Consider the following 8,979-nt stretch of genomic DNA (forward strand, 5'->3'; position numbering starts at 1 on the left):
CAGCCCTCAGGCTGCGGATTGCCCACCACGGCTTTACAGGGTTGCTTGTACAGTGCTACAGGAAGTCTTAGTCATACATGCTTATAAAAGGAAAGGGAAGAGCCTTCCAGTTTATTGAGCAGCCCCACCCCAACGTGAGAGACGAATCATGCCCATATATTTGCCTGTATTCCAATCACAAAGAGTTCTTTAGCTAAGTGATTTCCATGTGCTTTTTGCATCACTGATACTCCTGGCGATGCCATGTAAACCTAATGATTTAATCCACTATTACTGTTACTATTTACTGTTTGTTTTACTATAATGCTTAAGCAGTCCAGTCATAAACCAGGACTTCTTTGAGGTAGGTTCTTTACGAACACAAAGCAAAAAGACACTCCCTTCCCCCAGAAAGAAACCAAGCTAAGTTCTGTTTATTCACACAATATCACTTCCCACCGATCCTGCTAGGTCTTACTCCTTCTGGATTCCTTGCACAATGTCACACCGATTGCAGGTTTTCCTTTTACTGGGTTATACATTTACAGGTCAGAGATATGGAAAGTACCTACTTAGCCATTGCTGGGGGTATTTTGTGGGTAATTGATAACCCTAGAACATCTATTACACTCAAGTATCAGAGGAGTAGCCGTGTTAGTCTGAATCTGCAAAAGCGACGAGGAGTCCTGTGGCACCTTATAGACTAACTGAAGTGTAGGAGCATAAGCTTTCGTGGGCAAAGACCCACTTCGTCAGATGCATGTAGTGGGTCTTTGCCCACGAAAGCTTATGCTCCTACACTTCAGTTAGTCTATAAGGTGCCACAGGACTCCTCGTCGCTATTACACTCAGTATACTTTGAAAAGCTCACACCTGGAAGAACATGCAGCTTGCCAGGCTGATCTGAGCTCAACATTTTTAGGTTTTTTTAAGTGTACAATGACAACCTGTTTATGAAAAATGCACCGTCTATTTAGCTGTCATTTGAAAAGGAACACTCTGATTCCCTGGGATACAGCCAAGTTATTAGTAAAACAGCACAAGGCAGCCTCTTTCGTGCTGTTAAGGGTTGGAAGGCAATTTGTACCATCTTCTTTGCCTTTGTGCACCCCCACGCCCCCATGCTGGTTACAACACTTCTGGCCAGCTACCACCCCTTCCTAAGCAAGCCCATAGAGAATAGGATTAAAGGCCAAAGTCATGCTCTTTTAATTGCAGGTAATATCCTAGAAGAGGCACAACTTGTGTTCAGGCCAGAACATGGAACTGAAACTGCTTTCATGCTACCCATGGATGACTTCCTGCTGTTGTTGCGTAAAAGGCAGACATCTATTCACATGCCTCTGGGTCTCTCTGAAGCATTCAGTGCAATCAGCCATGAGATGCTTCTTTCTCAGCTGAGAGAGGGGAGAAGGAAGAGTCTATGGTGATGTGCTAAAATGGTTTGAGCCCTTTCTAGAAGGATGCATCCAATGAGTACTGATGAGAAATTGACCTTCCGCCATTAGAGCCCTCATTGATGGAGTCCCACAAAGATCAATTTTCTCTTTGCTACTGTTCAACATGGTGCCATGGAGCGAACAGGTGAGATAACATTCACTTAAGGGTCAGCAGCAAGATGCAGATGGCGCATAGCTCTACACCACACAGGACTGCACCGTTACCACTGAGATGGCCTGGTACATGAATGAGCTCAACGACGGCTGAAAACAGTTGGCTGAAGCTGAACTTGAACAAGGCAGAACTGATGTCGGTGGTTGGGAAAAGCCTTTTGAGGCATTCACAGTCATGGTGCTTTCTTCTTCAGTTGAAGGCACACACCTTCTGTACCTTAGGAGTGCTCCCGGATCCCTCACTGATATTAAACTACTTAACAGCATTCATGAGCAACTTCCTACCATCTCCGTTTGTCTAGGAGACTCTGTACCACACTGGGGGATGGGTGCTTCCGTTATCCATGTCTCCATCACCTCCACTCTGAACTATATCAATACAATATATCTGGGCACGAAGCCTTCAGCACTTAGGAAACTCTGGCTAGTGCATATCCACAGCCACACAGGATCTTGTGAGCACATTTCAAATGGCTACTGCTTTCTTCACTGCCCCCCGGTAGAATATTGAGGTTCAAGGTTTTGGTCCATATCTTCAAGACACTGAGTGGCCTGGCCCAGCAGAACTAAAAGATTAACTCTAACTTTGGGGTAAAGATGGTCATCCTCAACATCACTCATTTGACACAATGGACATTCCTACAATAAGGGTAAAGCTCATTTGTGCGGGAGATGGAGTTTTCTTGAGGACCAACCTAAGACTGCAGAATGAACTCCCTCAGGAGTTAAGAGCCATCTCAGACCTCACCATCTTCTGCTCTAGGTGCCCGGTGGGTTTCTTTGAACTGCCTTTTCTAGAATAAAATAGCTTTCATAGTTATAGATTTTTTTAAAATCCCTACCACAACAAAACATACTTCTTCCCAATGACAATTTAAAGAATATACAAGAGCAGACAAATGTTAGTCACATTGCTTCTTAGAGCACCACTGATGGCACTTAGGCCATGTCTTCACTTCCCAGAAGATCGACACTGTGGCAGTCGATCTTCTGGAGTTTGATTTAATGGGTCTAGTGAAGACCTTCTAAACAGAATGCTGAGGGAGTCCCTGTCAATGCCAGTACTCCTCGAATCACAAAGAGTAAGGGAGGTCAATGGGAACATTTGCTTCCATTGACCTTCCACTGTGGAGACAGTGCCAAAGTTCGAATTAAGGTATGTTGACTCCAGCTATGTAATTAATGTAGCTGGAATTGTGTATCTTAATTCAAACTTCCACATAAATATACATGTAGCCTTAGATACAACAATGAACATAGTATGCAAACCAATATAGAAGAGAAGAGATGAAATGATCTGTTTCCATTGAAATATGTGGGTCAGGATTAAGCATGAAATCAGCTGTAAGTATACAACACTTGTATGATGCTTAAAAGGACACCTTTGGCCAGGAGAACTGCTATCGACTGCACAAAGGAGATTAGAAGAACCCATTGTGAAGAGGGGTTAAGGATGAAGAAGCTCCTATATCATCAGTCTTTTAAAATGAATCCCAGAGCAAAAATCAAACCAGTTTTGAACAGTATATTTTATGCAGTTATTGAAGAAATATGCTGACTAAACTGCTATTTCACATCTGCTTTGGCCATATGTGAGGGGAAGTGGACATTCTCTGTAACAACGTGCCATTGGAAACAGAGGAAGTCCCATAGCCTGAGTCACTTAAATCTGGACTGATGTAGGGAGTGATCCGATGACCTAACAATTTTTTCCATTTCTGGTTTCTACAGTTGTGTGGGACAATTTGTTGACCAATACATTCCTGCTCACATGCATATATGTTGTCTCTGCATTATTCATGCCACATATATTAAGTATTAAACACACATATTATTAATCACGAATATACATATGCAGTATTGTTGCAGCCAGATAGGTCTCAGGATATTAGTAAGACAAGGTTGGTGAGATAATATCTATTATTGGATTAAAAAGAACACAAGTTCTGGATAAGTTTGAACAACAAAGTTGGTTGAATAAAAGATATTACTTCACTGACCTTGTCTGTTTCAGCATAAATATAGGCGTTTGATCACCCAAATTGGCCAATACCTTCATTGTAACTCTGTCCCTTCATGCTACATATCCCATAATGCCTTGCATTAGCTCAACTAAACTTTGGCTTAAGTAGATGGGGAAACTATCAGTATCAGAACTTATAATTATTTTATCCTAGCAACAGAATGGGAGTTACCCTCAGATCTCTATTTACTTTGGTATGGCCTACCAGCTGCTTTTATTACTCTTAGTATTTGGAATGCATGTGTCTGGAACAAAGATAAGAGGAACACTATCACCTGGAATGCCTCGGTTCATAGCAGTGAAAATGGTTACACGATAGAGCAAAGAAACAAGGTAAAAAAATCTGATTGAGGGAACTGAGTTTCAGATGACATGTATGGTACCATACAGAACCTTTTTTTTTTTTTTTTTTTTTGGAGCCTGGTATCATACAGAACTGTTTTTTCCCCTGTACTGTTTTAATAAGCCTGACTATCTAGTCTCTTGAGTATATCTCATAACAAACTCCAATGTGGTCAAGCAATGGATTATGCCATTTATTAATAGATTTCTATTTGGCTGACTTGATTAAATGCTTGCAAATCTAAATCTAAGTCTCTCCTAGATCTGTGGCCCACTTCACATACACCTCAGTTAGAGGTTCCTAAAGAAATGATGCACCCTGATACTGGTGCAAAATATGGATAGGCAGGTGCAAAGCATTGGATTAGAACAGACGTCTCTGCTTGCACAGTTCACAGAAATAATAGGAACAATAATCCTGAAGAGAAGGAAGGGTAAATTGAGTAATAGTAGTTGTTCTGTTACCAGCACTTATTCTGCCTACACCAGGGCTGCCTGTTTGATTATGCATAATTGCACAAGTTCCCCAATACGGTGGGTGTTTTCAGCAGGGAAAAAGATACTCGCCTTTTTAAAAAGAAACAAACAACAGCTGTTCACTTGGTTCCCTTTATCTTGTGACTTCTCTGTATCACTCAGTGTTTTCCAGAATGAATATTCCGTGGACTCAGGCTCATAACGCCAAAGACAACTGAATCCTGATCCTGAGCCAGTATATACAGGCGGTGCAGCCATTGAAATCAGTGGAACGAATCCAGTTAACACTAATCAAGGCTCTACCCCAATGATTCTTAATTCAGTTTTAGGCGGAACCTCTCTAGTCCAGCACTCTTGCGACCTGATCGGTGCCGAACCAGAGAATTTGTCGAACTACGGGAGGTCAATATTGTCTAGCAGCAGGACCAACACTTCCACTGCTTACTGGGCTCTTAGAAGACATATTGGGATAAATTAGAGCTAAATAACAGCACAGAACACTGAGAGCCTGGGCTGGTGGCTGTAAACAAACTTTATGGGACTGGTAAATTGGACACACCGATGATAAGTGGACATCCAGCTAACTAAAATCATGCCAGGCCACGGATGTTGCCGGATCAGAGCACGCCAGACTAGAGAGGTTCAATCTGTACTTCCATTTCCATCTGCATCTCCAGTTTCCCTTCCTTTAATGCTATTTCGCAGAGGGACTCTTCCATCAACCTGGGATCCAGACTCAAGTATTTACTGTTCTCTACTTTTTATTGTGCATTACATGGCAGCTATTAGGGCCTGATTTGTCACTCGGTGGAATCATTTACAGCAGACCCGATAAAAGGGAGGGGATGCCGCCAAATCAGAATGGCTGTATTTTATACCCACTTGGCACAGGTGCCAATGGCTGCTCAACATGCCAGGCACTGAAGAATCAGGCCCACTACCCTTTCAATGCACATGGCAATGTGAAACCTTGGCGCATTGATTGAGGAGGCTGTTTAGCATGCACACAAATCAATGCGTACAAAGTACTTAGTCAGGCGTGCTCTATTATGTTTGCATAGGGCCAGACAAGTAGCCTTAAAATAATGCAGAATTTCCAGTCCCTGCCACTGTAATACATCCCTGTAACTTAATGAGACTTGTGTTATGTAATAGTATGTACTGAGCAATCTACTCTGCTTTTTGTATTGTTCGCAAGCACGATTATGATCGTGGGATTTGGGAGTAAATAAACCACATATTGTAATTATGGGTTATTCCCGAATCCTGGGGATGCAGTATGTCTCCAACAAAGAGCTGCAAACCAACCCCCAATTCCCATCAGTCCTCAGGTGACATGAGGGTTCTCAGCCCCTCCCAAAATTTGTCACGCAGTCCCTTTTCCTTACGTCACTTGGAAGACATCTTTGTAGCGCCTTCATCTTAACGACACTAGCCACTTGCTTAAAAATTACCGTTTTCTAACAGAACACAGAAATTAAGGCAAAATCAGAACTTTACAGAGGATCTTGACTCCAGAATCCCTCCCTTCTTCCCATGCTTCAAAGATCTCATGCAAGTATAAGAGCAAGATTTTGGCCTGATGTATTTTGCATTAGTGCTGAGTTTCCCCAAACTGTGTGTGATGGGAAGGGCACAGAGGAATGTTCGGCGGAGTGTGGCTAGGTCCCAGGCTAGCCCGCCCCCATAGGGCCAAGAAGAAAGCACCACCCAGCCCCTCTCCTGACCCTGTCTATGGGGCTTCATTCCCAGCCCTGGGTCCCAGCTGCTGGTTTCACGCCTAGGGCTCCATATCCAGTGCCCTAGCTGCTGCTCCAGCCCCCAGCTGTAGCCCCATCCTCAGACTCTTTACCGCTGTCCATATTCCCTCTTCCCAGAGCGATGGTCCCATTCCTGGCTACAGAGGGGGTGCAGAAAGGCATAAGAAAGGGCACAGAGCAAAAAGTTTGAGGACCCCTGCTCTAGTGAAAGGGGCAGAAGTAGGATGTTCCGAGTCTCCCGAACAAGAAGCTGCATACATGAATTGCTCACTCCCACTGCAAGATCCATGCTGTCTCTCTGAAATAAATAACTGAAGAGCTGACATCAGAGCTAGTCCCAGTGAAAGGGCAGCGGATTTTGTTACACCAAACAGGAGTGAAAAGTTTTCAATGCCTCTGGGTCACCACACATTCCTTCACGCAAGTAAATCCTTCCTGAATTAGCTTGTCTTCTGTTCCTAAGGCAAAGATTATAAGCAAGTATTGTTAATGGAGAATGGTGAAAAGAGAAACCGAAGAAGGTGAGTTCACCACTAGATAAACAACCTGAGTTGGACTCTCTGCTAGCCTTCCTTTTGTGGGTGCAGTGTGGGAAATATAATCCAGTATGCTGTGGGATAAAGATTTCACAGACTGGTTCTGTGGGCAAAGCAACTCAATCTGGGTTGTATCTTTAAAAACAACGAGCAGTCCTATGGCACCTTAGAGACTAACAAATATATTACATCATGAACTTTTGTGGGTAAAACCTACTTTGTCAGATGAGTTGGAGAGGAAATTACAGATCCAGGGTATATATAACAGTAAAAAGCAGTTACCTAGCCATAGCAGGACCAGTGTTAGTGACTCTAAGGGTACATCTACACTACAGCATTATTTTGAAATATCTAATTTCGAAATAGTTATTTCGAAATAAGATATTTTGAAATAACATGTCTACACACAAAATGCATTTTGAAATAGCATTTGGTTAGTTTGAAATAGCGCATCCACACTGAGTGGACGCTGAATCACATTTAAGGCCAGCCGGAACCAGTACGGCAGGGCATCAGGTCAGGTTTAGATGGGATTGGTCCTGCCTAGAGCAGGGGCTGGACTTGATGACCTTCTGGTGTCTCTTCCAGTTCTATGATTCTATGATAAGGGGATGATTTGATGAGATAACATGATCTTGGTAACTAATTGACATTATCAGTGGCAAATAGGTCAATGGAGGGATGATAGGAGTTACTATAGAGAACTTTCTGGGTGTCTGGCTGGTGAGTCTTGCCCACATGCTCAGGGTTTAGCTGATCACCATATTTGGGGTCAGGAAGGAATTTTCCTCCAGGGTAGATTGGCAGAGGCCCTGGAGGTTTTTTGCCTTCCTCTATAGCAGGGGTCTCCAAACTACGGCCCGCAGGCCGGATGCGGCCCGTGAGGCCCTCTCATCCGGCCCGTGGAGACCTTTTTGTCTGGCCCCGCCTTCTTCCGCGTGCCGGTGTGACGAGGTGACCCCCGCCCATCCCTGGGGCGCCGCCGAACGGGCCCTTCTTGCCGCGGGGGGGGGGAGGCCCTGTCAGGGGTGTGCGGCGTGTACTCACGCCGCGCCGGGGCAGGAGAAGCGGGCCGCTCCGCTGACAAGCGGCCGCGCGGCGGCAAACGGCGCAGGGGGCGGGGGTTAGCACGGGCGGCGTTCCCCCGCCCAGACTGACAGGGCAGCCGGCCAATCAGGGGGCAGGATGGGCGGTGGTGGTCACGCCCGCCCGGCGACGTGCGGGGGAACGTGAACCCCGGCGGGAACTTTAAAAAGGTGACCCCTTCCGCCCGGGGGGGGGAAGGAGTGAGCGGTGGCAAGCAGGAGGGGAGGACAGCGTGCAGAGGAAGGGGAGAGCAGGGGGAAAAGCCCCCCCCCCTTCCGGGAGAAACGGATTCGCAGGCGAATATTCTGAAGAGGAAACATTAAAAGCAACAATCTCTCTACCATAAGTGGATATATTTGCACACTATATTCAGGTAAGTTTAACTTAAGAAATCACAACATACCTGTGTGAACAAACATTTTCAAGAATGAAATATGTGAAGAACAATTTGAGAACAAACTTGTCCGATGATAATCTCAGGTCACTGTTGATGTTAGGGACAACAAATCTAAAGCCAGAAATGTCTGCTATTTTGGCATCCAGGAAACAATTTCACCATTCACACTAATACAGGTGTTCATGTGTAGTGTATCAATGTGTTATTAAATAATAACTGAATAAAATAATATTAAATAAATAATTAAAAACAACATCCATGTTTTGATTGTTTTTTATTTGGACCTCAAGTGTGTAGTCGGCCCCCAAACTGCTGTTTGATAGTTAATGCGGCCCTCGGGCTGAAAAGTTTGGAGACCCCTGCTCTATAGCATGGGGCACAGATCACAGCTGGAGGATTCTCTGCATCTTGGGGCCTTCAAAGTATTTGAAGGCTTCAATATCTGAGATATAGGTGAGAGGATTATTCTAGCAGTGGGTGGGTGAGATTCTGTGGCCTGACTGTGCAGGGGGTCAGACAAGATGATCATAATGGTCCCTTCTGACCTTAAAGTCTATGAGTCTATGAGGAGTTCCTTTGTGTGGCTCTTGCCTGAGGCTATCTAAGGCCTATGCTTAAAGGGACCCCCACAGACAGCCAGTTCTCAGGTTTCCCTGCTTGCTTGCCTACCTCAATGAGGGACAGCAAAGCATTTTGTCTCTGCGTGCTCTGGTTGCCCTCACTCGAGACACCACAGCACTCTGCAACATGAAGCCAGAGCGTTGCT

This window comes from Pelodiscus sinensis, chromosome 12, assembly GCF_049634645.1.
Source record: "Pelodiscus sinensis isolate JC-2024 chromosome 12, ASM4963464v1, whole genome shotgun sequence".
In the NCBI taxonomy this organism is placed as follows: Eukaryota; Metazoa; Chordata; order Testudines; family Trionychidae; genus Pelodiscus; species Pelodiscus sinensis.